Consider the following 17,073-nt stretch of genomic DNA (forward strand, 5'->3'; position numbering starts at 1 on the left):
GTTCTTCCAATAACCCTGTAGAGTCCTTCAAATCTTGATCCCAATGTGAATGCATCTCTCATAGGTGATCCAACAAGCCAAGTCAGAAATTTTCCCCTAATGAAGGCAACCCCCATCCCTTTGTCTTCCAACATAGATATTGATACCAAATTCTTCTTCAATCCTGGCACATACATCACATCATGGAGCACAACTGATTCCCTAGGCTCCAAATGGAATTTGACGAACCCAAAGCCTTTGAAAAGATGAGTGGAGTTGTCTCCAAGAATCATTTTTAAATTTGACTTCCTCTCTACCAAATTAGAGAGAACTTCCTTATACCTAGAGAAACGATGAGTGGCCCCACTATCAACCAACCAACTATCCCACGAATTAAGAGGACATGAAGCAGTAAGGGCAGAAATAAGAATATATTTAGATTGATTTGCAACATTACTTTCATACCTGGAGAATCTTGACTTCTTGTGGGGACGATGATCTTCTTCATGATCACTTGGAGAATCTCTTCTTCTTTTTTCATCTCTTCCATTACGATCATTCCTTCAGTCATATCTTCTTCTTCAATCATCAAACCTATTGTTGTTGCTTCTAATGTTGTAGTGTTTCTTCTTAGGGCATTCTCAAGCGTAATGACCTTTCATGTGACAATTGTAACATTAATGTGGGATGATGTTCTATCATTCCTTCTCTTTGAATTTCGAGGAGGAATCTTTCTTGACTTTGTTGGACCTCATTTTATTTTCTTCTTCTTGTTTTGAGTGATGAATGCAGTGGCCTCTCTCTCTTTGTGCTTTTGAATCCTTCCTCTTAATATCATCCTTGATTCTTCTTGAGTGAGATTTCCAACAATCTCATCAAATGACGGGAGGGTATTGTTGTTGCTTATAGTAGTAATGAAAGTTTCCCAAATAGAAGGGAGACCTCTTAGAGTCACAATCACCAATTCCATGTCAGACACAAATTCCCCAGCTCTTTGTAATTGATCTACAAGATGAGATATCCTCATAAAGTAGGATTGCACATACTCCCCTTTGTTCATCTTTGTGTCTTTGAGTTGATCTTTCAAAGAGATGATTTCATTCAAATTGTTGATTTCATACATGCCAACTATCTTATCATACATGTCCTTAGACTTCCTCAAATTTCCAACATATGCAAGTAAATTATCTTGTAACCATAAGTTATAATTTGTTTTGCTTTTAACTCACCTTTCTTGTGCTTTTTATTGGCATCAATAGAAGCATTCTCTGGAGGCTCATGTATTTTTCCTTGAATGTAATCCAAAATATCATTGTTGTCAGCTATGATGTCCAACCTGATTTTCCATGCAGTGAAGTTAGATGAGTCACCCACCTTTTCATGTTCCTTGAAGAAAGAGGAAGACATCTTGAATTGACTAGATAGGCTCCTTCAACTTTTCAAATATGATTGCTTCAATGCTTGTCTCCATTTGGGCTTGTCCTTCACCTTAGCTCTGATACCATGTTAATTTTTAGTTTGTATTATGTTGTTTCAATTACTTTAGCCTAATTCAATTCTTCAATTAACAATATTTCCAATAACAATTAATCTTTCCAATCATCAACAATAACTAAAGATAGAATATTAAAATGCAATGACAAAGGAGACAATCAACACATTAATAAGAGACATCAGGTTTGGTCAAAGACTAGGGAAAAACCCCACAAGGGGGGGAACCCTTTGAAATTCTTCTTCTGTTAGATTGTCATAAAATGTTTATCAAAGAGTAAAATGAGCCCAATACAAAGTCATAAAAAAAAATTAACCCAATAGCATTTAGAAATATGTTCCCAGCATCAATATATATCAAAGACAACTTTTCATGTTTTCGATCAATTGTAGTCAATTGTCAAATTTTTTCCATAGTTTTCAGTCACATGGAGGAAGATACATGCATGCGACTAAGAGCTTTCATTCGCTACCTTGATCCTACAAACCTGTGACTACAGTCGAAAATTGCCTTTGACAAGCCTGCGACTGTGACCCAAAACCCTAAAAACACGTGTGAGATTTAGACCCTTTAATCTCGAACCTATGCGAACCAATTTCCTCAACCCCACCTCAAACCTGTGCAAACCAATCAATGAAGAAGAGAAAAAGAATTTGCTTGGTGATGTCCAAATGAGCTTGAGGTCACTTGTATTTATAGGCTCCCAAAGGTGACCAATTTCTTGTTAGGGCTGACCTATCCAAATGTGCATATGTGGGCTTCTCTTCATAAGTTCACTTTCCCTTATCCGATTTGAGTGCTTTAATAGTCAAAATTGGTTCTCTCGAAAAGAGTAATCTAGCCCCATGGTTGTAATTTGTCACTAAGCTGCCAAAATTAACAATGTTAACTAGTTATACTAATGAGTCTTTCTCATCACTTGACTTGATTGAGCTAGATATGATATTCCCTCGAAAGTTCACCCATTATTTTTCGTTTCTCCCAAGAAACCCATCTCCTCATCTATCAACCAACCTGAGTTCCACAACCTTACATGGATTCCTTCATATAGAACCTACAACAAATTTATCTATTTGTTGTGCAAGAAGGGTGCAAGGTCTTACAATATTCGATGTTGTCCATATCCACCATTGCATTCATCCCCTACTCTCACCCCTTTTCTATCCCCTACTAACTATATTAGTTGATGCCCAAGCATACATAAAGCACCAACCATTTCCTTTCAAACAATTCATTGATGATCCCATGATTCAATTCCAAAAGCGAGAGATTGAAGTAAAACCAAATAGTCATCCATTGCTCCCCCAACCCTGTCTTCACTCAACTTGAGTAATTCAACCCCTAATGCACTCATCATATGTTAGGAGGTTCACTAAGGTGAAGGGGTCTTGGAAGAGACATTCAATGGATGATGTTTTGAAGACGTAGTTTGCAGATGAGAATGCCTTCTATATCTGATACGGGGCGCGTATTAGGATTTCAATCACTTGTGTTCCCCTGCTAGAATTCTTCTTTGGTTCCTTAGCATTCTTTGATTGCACATTATTTTTTGTGGATATATAATGGTCAAGTGTTGGATTGTCTAATGGCTTAGAATCATGTATTTGTTGTGAAGATATTTTTTCCTTCTTGTGTTGTGTCATTTCTTCAAACTTTAAAGAAATATTATATGCATTGCAAGATTATTTAGGTCAAACGATTTCATCACTTGTACTAAAAGTAAGGACTAATACCACTTACATCAATAATTTGTGATTGTCTAAATGTTTTTTGTAGAGCTTTTCTATAATTTGATAGAATTCACCAATGTGTATATTTCTAGTTTCTTCTCTACATTGGCATAACTACCACCATAATTTATATAGCTACTTGTCATAGCTGGGAGGATAGAAATATTTGTTAACCATTGCAATAGGGTCTTTCCTTGCGACAATGGGGAATACATTATATGCATTTCACTATTCATTTAGGTTCTCCCACCAATAATGTGCCATGGTGAATATCATCAATGTATCCATGCAAACTTTCCTACTCTCAATTAATTCATTAACAATGAATAGTAATCATTTTTTCAAATATAAAAAATCTATTAGATATGCATGGACTAAATTTCCCTTCAAGGTAGGGATGACTAGATTCATCTATGTTTAAAAGGAATAACTCCACCAAAGGGTGCTCTAGAAGCATTACTAGATAACTCATCCACGCTTGTGATTTTCTTTAGAATAGTGTTGGACCTTTGTTCATTATATATTTTCTATATTGTTTGAGAAAGTATTGAAGAACTTATCCACTGTATATATTTTGTTGTTTTCTTCTAATTTATTTGTAGTAGTTGATTTATGCAATAAGTAATTGGATGATGTTAATGCTTCTGTGTTTATTTAAATGTTAATGTTGATAAGCTCAATTATGTTGATTTTACCCTATTATACTTCACATATAGTATGGGAGCTAATGACAATCTTGTGACCTATACATAATCATAATGGAATAGAATTATAAAAAAATGAAGAGATAATTAAAATTATAAAAAAATCTACTAACATGTAAAAGTTATAATCATGAGAAGAAGTTGGAGAGATATAGTTGTATCATTAACATTGAAATTTATATCCCTTATGAAATCTATACAGTTCTTTGATAGTTTGTTTTAAGTTTTTAAAATCACTAGTTAGAATTGAAAGGTAAGATATTTTGGCATTGATAAGTAAGAAATCACTCTAACCAAAAAATTTAGACAAGAATCAAACTTCACAAAAGTATAAAGATGTTTAGAAGGATCAAATTTCTTAGAAATTTAAAATGTATAAATAAAATTAGAGGTAATATAAAAGAAAAAATAATAAAAAGAAATCATTTAAAATATAAAGAGATCTTCTTACATGTAAAAGAATTAAAGTAATATAAAAAATTTAACCATGGTATGAAGTTAGGGATATATAGTGGTATCATTGATGTTACTGTTGTATCCTTATGAAAATTATATAAGTCTTTAATGTTGTAGATATCTTGACTTATTTGATTTTTCATTTATTGTTCAATTATTGTTGTATTTTTTTTTTCTTTGCATTAATAAATGTGGTTGATTTATTTTATTTTATGGACTATTTGCTTGAAGGTGACTTTGTGGTTAGGTAAATAAGGTGTAACAAGTAAGTAATATGGATAGGAAAAAGAATATAGGGTGAAACCATGTCTAATGAGAAAAGATAATATGGATAGGGATAAAATGGATTGAAATATTAAATGGTCAATCTTGCTCCGAGGATGTTGTCTCTTAGAGAGGGGAAGGAAAATAATACAATGAACTAATCAACTCAAAACTAATAGTGCAACTTTGACCTATATTTATTCTAGTTTGCAATAATATTTATTTTCTATGTTAACTAGTATGAACAATAGGAACTAAAATTTATTTTCTATGTTCACTATTACTTAACTAATATGAGTAATTTTTTAAAGATAATTAATGCAACAAATTGATTACACATTTACAAATATCTATTTTAAGTTGCTTCATTTTATCATATGCATGAAGTATCTGTGCTAGAGAAAACAATATCATTGAGGATATCTTATCATATCATTTAGAGTGTAAGATCACATACCCCTGGTCTCTTAAACAATTTGTGCAACCATTCTAGAGAGATTGTATATTTTGGAATCTGGTTAGTGGTAGTTATGAAAAGAAAAGAGTTTGGTATGGAGTTATAAGATATTAAGTAAAACTTACTTAGACCACTTGTCATTCAAGTGTAATTTTGTGAGATGCCATGAGTGTCAAGGACCTCCTCATGACTATTGTGGGTGTAATACACATCACCTAATATAGGCTTGAGTCAACACAAGAAAGTTCAAAAATGGTCAAAGGAGTGAATTTGAATTAGTGACACATGACGAAAGAACATTTGACACTTATCTCCTTGGACCATTATAGGATGTGTCTTCTCTTCTTCTTCTCCACTCTTCTTCATTTTCATACTAGTGGTAGGAAATGAATTAGTTTAGGTACATACATATGCATGGTTGATTTATAATATGCATGAATGGTTATTAATACATGTGGTTGATTGTAATATGCATCATTGATCCCTAAAACCTATACCATGAAACTTAATATGTGGACTAGAAAATTTGAAAACTCATAGCATGGACTTAATGATTTGAAAACATATAATAAGAAGTGTAATATAGAAGCAATTTTAACACACGTGTTGCTTACACCCATATGACATTCATCTCCACATATGTATGTTAGACTTAGAATGAGGATATGATAAACACATATTCACAATATAACCTTGAAGATACTAATAGGAAATCCCATGCATTAAGGAAACATACATAAATTATAATTTGTTTAAGTGGAATGATGACACCATTTGGTACATTCCTTATAGCATGTAAATGCTCATAAAAGTCTCGAGGGGTAGCTCAATTAGTTGAGTTCTCATTGCTAAGTACCTCGCCAATGGGAGGTCACGGGGTCAATTCTCCTTGATGCCCTCATGGTTAGGTTCTACTAGTTTGGCTGGTGGGATGTGATCCCTTTGGGTCGATCTGCCCAGATTTTCCTTAGAGAAAAAAAAATAAAAAATGTGAATGCTCATAATCAAAATAAGAAGATAACATAATTATGTTGACATGGATTGATGAGTGTGGCATAAAAATCAAAATGTGTCTTACATGCGTCTCTTGTGCCTAATATAATAGACTTAAAAACCTAGATATGGGAATTAAAAACAGACCATTATGTATGAAGTATTATACCATGACTTAATATGCTAAACTAGCTTATGTAACTTGAGAAAACAAAGAAGACACCTGCAATTCATGCAAGATGCAAGGAAAATATATATGATTGATTTAAGCGCATAGTGGTACAATTTCTCAATGATACACATCAAATGAAGTCAAATCTAGAGGTAATGTGTATGCACCTTAAAGATGGTATCCAATTACACTCAGAAGTATAATTAACATATTATTAGAATCCAAATATGGAGAGATGGTTATTGCAAGACGAGGATTTTAAGAAGGGAGGGAAGGTTCCTAAAAAATAGATTTTCAATTATTAGTAGGTGTATGCCTAATTTATAAAGCAATGCAACATATATTCTAATGATGATACCTTATTGTAGTCCTTGTAACCATAACCAACTTGGAAGGATAAAATGAACAAAAAACGAGGTAATTGTTAAATACTTCACAAACAGTGAGTTGAGTGGATGTTTCAAAAATGAGTGATAGGATTACACTTTGTAATAATATTAATATAAGGAATCAATGAGTAGTATCGTATCTTGGAACATGATGGATGATTTTGGAGTTGTCACGAGGGAATAATCATGATGAAGTAAAAATGATAACTTAGCATTGTTGTGGTATCCCTTGATCAAATAACCCTTTGTCAAATTGTTTTTGAATAAAAAAGTGTACCAATATAGGAAACATGATAAGAATCACTATAAGGTCTAAATAAGGACAATGCCTATCTGGAAACAAATGTTTCCAATTAATTAATTTGAATTAAATGAATGGGACAATAATGTAGGTCATTTTAAGAAAATTTAGAAGGTATAGTAACATTAGATTAAAGAGGTAATAAAACCATGAGTGCCTATAGGTTGGTGATTGAAGAATACAATATGGGAATTGCAAAAAATCTATAGCTAGAAAGAGGAAAGTGCCTTTCATGTAAATGTGGCATACTCTTAGGTAGTCAAATATTACTGATAGTTGTGTAGGATGTCCAATTTTAATAATAGCAATACAAAGTTGCTAGGATTAGAGCAATGAATTAAAAGCTCATACGACTCCCTTGGGGTGTATACCTAATGGATAACATTGAAGTGCTAGGTAATTTATGAACTTATAATAAGTTCTAGGGTAAAATTATATAACAATGACAAGGGCTTTCCTTTCTCAAGTGGCTAATTCTCTTTCTTAATTATCATGGTGAGTGCATTGAACAACATGACTAATGATTAAGGGTTATTCGTAAGTATCATAATGATTACTCATAATTTTAAGCTATCAAGATCTTATGTAATGATAATAAGGTGTTGCCTCTCTCAAGTTGCTAGTTCTCTTAATGATATTAATGAGTGAATTTAGCAACATGAATGATGATTAAGGGTTATTGGTAAATGTCATAGATAATTTTAAGGTGTCAAAAGCTTATCTAATGATAACAAAGGGTTGTCTCTCAACTAGCTAGTTCTCTTAATGATATTGATGAGTGCATTGAACACCATGAATGAAAATTAAGCATTACTAGTAAGGGTCATAATAATTACTCATATAATATTAAGGTGTTAAGAGGACTTGGAAATGGTGAGGGTTGAAAAGTTGTAAATCGAGAAAATAGTTTAAAGGTTTAAATGTCTAAGTATAATAATTGAAAAAATTAAAGAAATCTTTATATGGATTAAAATAGGCACCAACAAGCCTTCTAGATCTTCGTTCTCACCTTCACTCCCTAATCCAACCACCTTTTTTCCTTATCCCCATTCCCAGTTGGCTCCCATGACCCCTCTAGAGTCCTCTCCAAGGTGGGGGGGGGGGGGGGGTTGTCCAACTACCCCCTATCTGATCATGTTTTTGTAGCCTTCCTATCCCTCATCTACTCGCTTGGCCCTCCCTGCAATCATCCCTCTGTTTCCAAATTCGTAAAACATTTGGATGTCATCCCTGAGATTGATTTCCCCCCCTCCATTCCTCGCAAGGCATCTGTCTCCCTTTTCGAGTGAGGCTCGGTAGGGAAATTTACTGAACCCCGGCCCTATCCAAAAGTGATGCATAGGACATAGAAAAATTGGTCCCGAAAAATCAAAGGGGAAATCTCAGCCCATTTCTGTGGAAGAGGATATTACACCTTCTATTTTGAATCCAAGGAAGACAAAGATTTAATCTTCAGGAACATGCCCTACTTCATGGATTTGAGAGGTCTTTATTTAAATAGATGGACTCTAGATTTTAATCCAAAACTTGGAATTTCTTGCGCAGTGTAAGTCTAGGTTCATCTCCCCCACCTTCCTCTTCACTGTTGGGGAGATGACTCAGTAAGAACCATAGGGAATGCAATAGGAAAATATATAAATCAGAGTGAGCCAAAGGAGAACATGCATGCATGTGTAAGGATCTACGTGGAAGTTTATTTAGCCAGAGGACTTTCTAATGTAGTGAAGCTCAAGGTCGATAACCAGTTGCACATACAACAACTAGACTACGAACAACTACCCTTTAAATGCAAAGTATGTCATGAATATAACCATTTTTCCAACCTTTAAGTGCAAGGTATGTTATGAAGACAACCACTTTTCCAATATATGTTCAAAGCAATCTATAATTGAACCTTAAGACCCTTGACAGGAACAATGGGTAACAATCAGGCACAAAAACAACAATCTAAAAAAAAACCCAAAACAATATGAGCCTCCCTTACCTAGAATCACTTCGTCAACCCCTCATTCGACTTCTACTCTTCCAAATACCATCAAAGACAATCCCTCGACTCATTCAAGGGCCTCCATACCTAGCTCCTCCAATACCTTTTATATTTTGGCTAATCTTCCTTCAGATCCAGAAGATCTTCAAGCCACATATGATCATGTAGATGTGAAGGCTTGAGAAGAACAACTCCCCTCAATCTAGCCATGCATTAGCCACTAAATCAAGGCTTTTGAAAATATCAACTATCCTCAATCCCTATTTAAATACAATGTATCCTCTAAAATTTCAAGAATTGACACATGATGATCCCATCTCCCTTCTCTCCGACCCCCCCATCGCCTCTCTAAACCCCTGAGCTCCCACCTTTGCTAAAATTTTGACTATAACAAAATATAAGGAAATAATAGTGCCCCTAGAAGCATTACAAAAGAAATCAATAATAAAGTCCAACAAAGAGGTTTGTGGAAAAGTAGAAGAAATGGACATAGTAATGGGAATCCAACAACCTATGGATTCATTTTTAGGGAATGGGAAAGCATTGAAATAACCTCAGATCCAGGCAGGAAAATTTAAGGGCTTTGCCACCCTCTCTTAAGGTAAATAATGAATTTGGTCTCTTGGAACTGTAGAGACCTTGGGAAAGCTCTAGAAACAAGTGCAGTGAGAGAATTAATTAGAAGAGAAAAACCCACAACCCTATTAATCTAGGAGACCAAATCAAGTGAGGAAGAAATGGCATCTATAATAAAAAAAAAGTTGGCAAAGATTTCAAAGGGATAGTAATTAGCGCGAGAGGTGCATTAGGAGGAATATGCATAGTATGGAACCATACAATTTTGGATATCCAAAATACCCATCAAGAGAAACATTGGACAAATACATATTTTAAAAACAAAGAAAGTGGAAAGACATTCTCAGTATATAATATTTACGCACTGGTGCACTACAAAGACAATGAGAAATGTTGGAACTCTTTAGCATTCAAGCTAGATTCAGATGGTGGCCACTCCGCTATACGAGGAGATGACTTCAATCTTGTAATGGGCAATGAAGAAAAAAGAGGAGGTCTCTACCTTCCTGATCCAAGTAGATACAAACTAAAAAGTATAATGATTGATCACAACTTTATGGATATCAAACCAAGGAACAACAGATGACTTGGACCAAGTAATATCAAAGAAAGGTTGGATCAGTTCATATTCCACATGGATCTCATAGTTGGATATGCTATTGTGTCTTCAAAGATACTATCAACAATATATGACCATGAACCTGTAAGACCTTGGAGAAGAGGGAAAACTTTGGTCCTCTCCCTTTTCACTATAATTCCCTCTCGTCTACAAACAAGGAAGTAATTTTGTTGGTTGAACAAGATTGGAATACAAGGATAGATGGATCACCAAGCTTCATTTGGGAATTGAAACTCAATTTTACTAAGATTTCTCTCAAGACTTGAGAAAAAAATAGCTACAGAGAGCCAATCCAAGAAAAGTGCGCTCTCCAAAAGGAGCTAAAATAAGTGCAGAAAAGACTAGAAAAAGAGGAGAAGACAAAAGAACTCCAAGTGAAAGAAATTGACCTAAATTGGAAAACCTATCAAATAAATAAAAAAGAGGAAGAGGAATGGAGAATTAAGTTGAGAAGCCCATGGATCCAAGCAAGAGACAAGAACATTGCTTTCTTTCATAACCAAACAAAGGCTCGATGAAATAAAAACAATGTCAACTCTATCTACAAGGAAGGGAATATATTAATTGGAGGGGAAGAGGTAGTCAAACATCAAGCTTATCAACACTTCAACAGGCTTATGATAGCAGACCCAAAACTAGCTCATTATGAGGAAATTCTGAGTTTGATTCCAAAAAAAGTAACAACATAGAAAAATACCATTTTAACCAAGCCAGTTAATGAAGAAGAAATGCAACGAGTTGTCTAGAGCTTGCATCCTGGCAAAGCACCAAGACCAAATGACTTTACCATCTCCTTTTGTAGATCTTATTAGGATCTCCTCAAAAAATACCTCCTCAAAATGATTCATTGGGCAAAATAGAAATTCAAAATTGGGGGTAATACCACTTCAACCTTTCTAGCTTTAATCCCCAAAGAAACCAAACCTTCTTTCTTCAGCTACTTATGCCCAATATCATTATGCAATTCCCCATACAAAATCTTGGCCAAAATCCTAGTAAATTGACTCAAGGCCCTTCTCCCTCATCTGATCTTTGAAAACCAAGGTGGCTTTATCCAACAAAGACAAATAGTGGACAACATCCTCCTATTCTAAGAAGAAATCCATTCAAGTCTCTCTAGAGAAGAACAAGGCTTCGTTCTTAAACTTGACGTGGAAAATGCCTTTGATAGGGTAAGGAATTCCTTCCTTCTTACCATTTTAAAAATATTTGGCTTTGGTAATGAATTTGTTGATTTGATCAAAGCTTGCAACAATAAGTCATGGGTTGCAGCTTTAGTAAATGGAAGACTAGGTCAATTATTCCAAAGCACAAGGGGAATAAAGCAAGGGTTCCCTCTCTTGCCCTTCCTATATGCTCTTATGGCATATGCCATTAGCAAAAAGCTCAAGCAAGACAAGAAAAGATGGTTGATCACTGGAATCCACTTCAGCAGAGGAACAAAAAGTTTAAATCTTACAATTCTCAGACAATACACTTCTAATAGGAGGAGCTTCAACAACAGTGGCAAGAAGAATCAATACAAATATTTATCTCTTCCTCGAAGAATCAGGAGGATTACTAAAAAAATCAAGATTAATATATATGGATGGAACACACCCACGGAATCCTCAGGAAACTTTCTCAACTTTTTGAAATTTCTTACAAAACAGGCTAGACTCATTTCAAGTATCTAGGAATTCTAATATTTAAGCAAGATGCAAAGGCTGAGATATGGGTAGAGATAATAGACAAAATGAGAAAGAAATTGTAATATTGGGGGACGCAGTGGCTAAATCTTGCAAGTCGCACCATCCTTATAAAATCTATATTATCAACTCTTCCCATCTATCAATATGTGATCTTACAATCTCCATATGCAATTCAAAAACAAATTGAAATCCTTCTAAAGGAATTTTTATGGTGGGGGGGAATGTCAGACACGAAAAATTTCCATCTCCTCAACTCGAAAAAGGTTATAGCTCCCTATGAAAGAGGGGTATTCGATATTAGGCATCTTGAATTTATCAACCTAGATTTGGGAGTGAAAATAATCTAGAGATTAATCACAGAGGGACAAACATGGTGGAAACATGTTATTGAAGGAAAATATCTGAACACCTCCTGACAACAACTTCTCAAGTCTACAATTCCTCTTTGAACTTGCTCTCTAATTTGGAAACTTTGTAAGAAGGCTCTGCCTCTCATCAATTCTCACACATCCAAAATCTCGGGGAATGGAAACAAGATAGATTTTTGGGAATAAATAATTATTGGCAAGCCAATTTTATCCACCTTGCTCGATCTCTAGATTATAAGAAACTGGTGTGTAGATAGAGGTAAATATCATTTGGTGAAAATCTCTTTTTGGGAGAAAAATGGATGAGTTAGAAGGCCTGGGAACCTCTACCTCTTCCAGTCAGAATATCCCATCTTTGGAGTTTTCTTATTGAAAATTTAAAAGGTGTTGCCCCAACTCAAAAAACTCAGAAATATGGTTTCAAATGGAATTTATCAAGAAAATACTACACAGTCAAAAGTGGATACAAGACACTCCAAAAAGAGCAAACCCAACATCCTATATGGCCATACAAGAAATTGTATGAAAATCTAAAAGCCTTCCCAAGATCAAGTTCTTCACTTGGAATTTTCTCAGGGGAAATATCTTGACAATAGAAAATTTAATAAAGCGCAATATTTAGGGACCTTCCAAATGCCCCCTCTACATGAAAGAAGAGAAAATTCAACACTTGTTCCTCTTATGCCCCTTTTCTCAGGCATGTTGGAAATCCCTGCTCCATCCCCTCCCGATCCAACTAAATTTTGACCTAACTCTTGTTTAATTATTCACTCAATGGAACATAAGTTGTAACCCTTTCCCCTCAAAAATAAAACCTTGATCATGCGCTTGTGGATTAGTCTCTCAGTTTTTCTTTGTTGGCAAATCTGGTTAGCAAGGAATAAGAATACATTTGAATAAAAAAAAGCCATAGAAAAGGAAGACTTGTGGCCAAAGTCTGGGGCTTAACAACTGAAGTTATTCTATCAAAAGGGAATAACAAGCCAGATCCTCAAAGTTTACAGGAAGTAGAGTCACAACGGTTACACTTTGTTCTCACAAAAACTGATCAAGTTGTCCACAATCCTCCAAATAAATCACTTGCACTGCAAAATTGGAAGATAAGGATGAAAGAACAAGACTTCCTGGAATGGATAAAAGAGCAGAGTAGATATTTTAATTTTTCCAATGGAGTCTCCAAAACAATCTAAGGAAGGCCGAAGTAGAGGGGTCATCATCACTCCCGGAGGAGAAGGAATTACATTTGAATGGGGCATGGGAAATGAATCCAATAATTGAGCAGAGGCCTACACCCTTCTCTTGGGTGTCATGATCCTTCATGAGCTTCAAATAGAACACCCCATAATTCTGGGTGACTCTGCTCTGCTCATAAATCAGTTAGCCAAAGGCATAAGTCCCAACAATGCTAAGTTAGTGCAAATTCTAACTCGGATTTGTGCTCATGTAACGCACTTGGAAGGGGACACATTATATCATATATTAAGGGGAAACAACATGGAAGTTGATCTACAAGCATATAGAGCCTTCTAGACACCCCAAGGAGAAGCAAGAGTCAACATCGAAATTCAAAACATCCCCATTCCATGAACATGAGAGTCGATGTAAGTGTTTCACCATAACTTATTCCAACTACAACAAGTACCAAGTCCAAATCTAGTAATGGTAGATATCTTGATCACAGAAGGACACAAGGGAGTCTAATATCCCCCCTCTCAATAGATTCTCATCCCTTTGAAGGACGATTTGTGCAGCCCAAATCCTCTGCAATATCCCTCTTTCTGACTCATATGAATCTGCACAGGGATACTAATCTCTTGATTTTATCGCATCACATGTGTGAGAAAGCTAGGAAGCTTTTTAAATCCTCCAATTCCCATATATATCCCCTCACTTGTCTCATGCACTAGATTGTTTCCTCTTTGTCCCTAAATTTCCCTTTATTTATGATCCTTCTGCAATGGATCCCTCAGTATCCTCTAAATGACCCTACAGATGTCGTGAAAGCCCTAATGTGGAGTTGGCTTGGACCATAGAAATCCAACATCATTGGAATGAACAATGTGAATCTACATTCAATTCTGAGATCCAAGTAGCATCACCCATGGAGGCACTTAACCAAACAAAACAACACTGCAAGCATCTTGAAAATGCAATCTCCTCTCTCCAAGAAATTATCTCTGCTCAACATTGCCGAATCTCTTCACTGCAATAACGAATCTCGCTACTGGAAAATAAATCTTCCAAAGCCTCTGACTCAAACAACAAAGACCAAAATCAAGCCACAAAAGAATACAAGCCCTTCAACGAGGCCCAGTAGGGACAAGAAAGTAGAAGTTAAGCAAATGCACCATCAATACTCAAAACATGTTTGTATCAAAACATGAAGTACAAATATGTATTCCTCTTGTCTCAGTGTGTACATTATTATACAAGTAGTGCAACAGAAATAGATGAAATTCCATGAGTGCATAATAGTAGCAAAGTGGAAACATTTTCCTAGGACTTACCTCCCTCTTTTGCATCTATGTATCTAGGCATACATGCCTTAATATTTTTCAGAATTAATACATCATTGGACTTACCTCCCTCTTTTTCATCTATGTATCTAGGCATACATGATTTAATTTTTTTTTCGAAGTAATGCAACATTACCGTTCTTTTTAAAAAATGTACAACAATTGTGTACTTTTAAGTTTATAAACCTTCAAAAGGAAATGAAAATAAATCATAGGATAGATTGAGTATTAGAGATTAGTGAGCAAATATCTAGCATGAAGGGTAATATTCTTATTTCCAATGCTTGGTTGTGTATTTGGATGACGTGAGATAACTCTTTTAATCTTGAAGAATGATAGCCACAAATGATGAATAATTCACTATGTCTTAACCATTTCTACATGTAGTTGGATGAAGCATGATAAAGAAAAAGTTAAAATAATGATGACCTAGTGTTCAACTCTTCTCATGTTATTAGGTATAGTGATCCTTTGAATGAGTTCAGATAGAGATGCAAATTGACATAAGAATCTTAGGTAATTATCAAAAGATATATAAGCTCACAAAATTTAATTTTGGTATTGATGTTTGAGTCCAATAATAGCTTAGTGTTGACTTTAACCAAATTTCACTTAGTGAAAAAAAAATACATGCTTAGAGGAAGTGGCTTCAGGTCATGGGGGCTTACTTGAAAGTTGAACAACATATTCAGATGAGGAAAATATATGAAAATTGTATCATTTGATTAATAGGGTGACTATACATACCCCATAAATTGTCAACCTTCTTGTAGTAAGAAGAAGAATTGATAATAAAAACTTGATCAATATTTTGATGATCACAGAGCACTCATAGTATTGAAAATCCTTTATAGAGTTAGCCTAGGATGACAAACATAACCAAAGCAAATCTATGTATTAGATGGGGGTTGATGAACTTCCTTGCATTAGATGTGAAATCTTGTAGTCATTGTGCATACTAGTGATTTAGGTTTTGTTAATGAATCATGATAAAAATGTTCATGATGTCTTAGTGATTTGCATGTGTTGTGTCATGAGATGATGTTATGTTGTCTTAAGAACATGTATGGTATTTATGTATAATGTTATGTTAAAATGTGGTTCCATTTATGTACGTTAATGATGAGGTGATATTTTTATGATGATATTTCATGTTGTGATTGGATGCAATCATTTTATGATTGGAAGTTTTTATAATGACATGCATGAACATGTGGTACTTTGCTATTTAGGATGTTATGATGGCAATCATGTTGTGTTGCTATGATTACATACAATAATTAGAATGTGTACTATTTTGTATGAGAGGATATGTTACAATTATATCCAATGCATTGAATGAGGGGTGGTGAATGACAAAAAGTACACTAAGGGCTTGAGAAGGATGCCCCATTCAATGATCTCATGGGATCCCACACCTTTGAAGAAGAATATATACAAATAAACCTTATAGTATAGGGATAAGCTTAATCAATAAACATATGTGGATTATTTTTCTTCCTTATATAATTCTTGATGGGACATGGGGCCATCATGAGAATGTTAGAGTGCCTAATATTCGGTTGTGATGTCAAAGTTCAAAAAAAGGGTTGGAGTAGTACTCACCAATGGTGTTGTGGGTTTAACTTCAATGCCTAGGTTTGAGTACCTGGTAGGCATTGGGAAATTATTTTAGGTTGGCCTTTTGAGATGCTCGGGTTACATGAGTTAGTGTACTAGGGTAGATGCCTACTTGGGAAGATGAACCCTCAAACATTGGGGCCTCGATTGTGTTGATAGGCTTAAGTGTCATACTGAATTTTAGTATGATAACTAAAGTTGTGCTCACATTTCCTAGGAGTTGTAATCTTGACTTCCAATGCTTGTTGTGGTAACTTGGGTAGCTCTTATACTCTCTACAATAGATTGTGAAGTGGAATACATAGGAAAAAAGTAAAATACTATAAGTAACATAATTAAATTTGACTTCAGGAATAAGTTCCTTGAAAGGGGGAATTATGTAATATCTCATATTTTGAATCAATTCTATGCTTAGTGATGAAAATAAATAAGAGGTATTAAAAATAATAATAATAAGTAATGATAACGATAATAATAATAGTAATCATAAAGAATTAGCTAATTTGTTATAAAAGAAAAAGTTAAAATGAGAGAAACACTAAAATGAAATCACACGAAAAGTTAAATAAGGAAAATGATAACTAAAATTCGCATTATTAAAGATAAGAGATAATTGCTTGATAAGAAGTAGAGCCTTTGCATGGGGATTTTTGCACATATGAATCTTAAAAATGATTCTTTAATGGATGTTGAGGAGGTGTTGAAGGCATCTCTGGCTTGGAGCAACCTTGATCTTGAGTGATTATCCTTGGACCTTGG

The sequence above is a fragment of the Pinus tabuliformis genome, chromosome 5_2, assembly GCF_031772625.1.
Source record: "Pinus tabuliformis cultivar Carrire ecotype Pingquan chromosome 5_2, CPIR1, whole genome shotgun sequence".
In the NCBI taxonomy this organism is placed as follows: Eukaryota; Viridiplantae; Streptophyta; class Pinopsida; order Pinales; family Pinaceae; genus Pinus; species Pinus tabuliformis.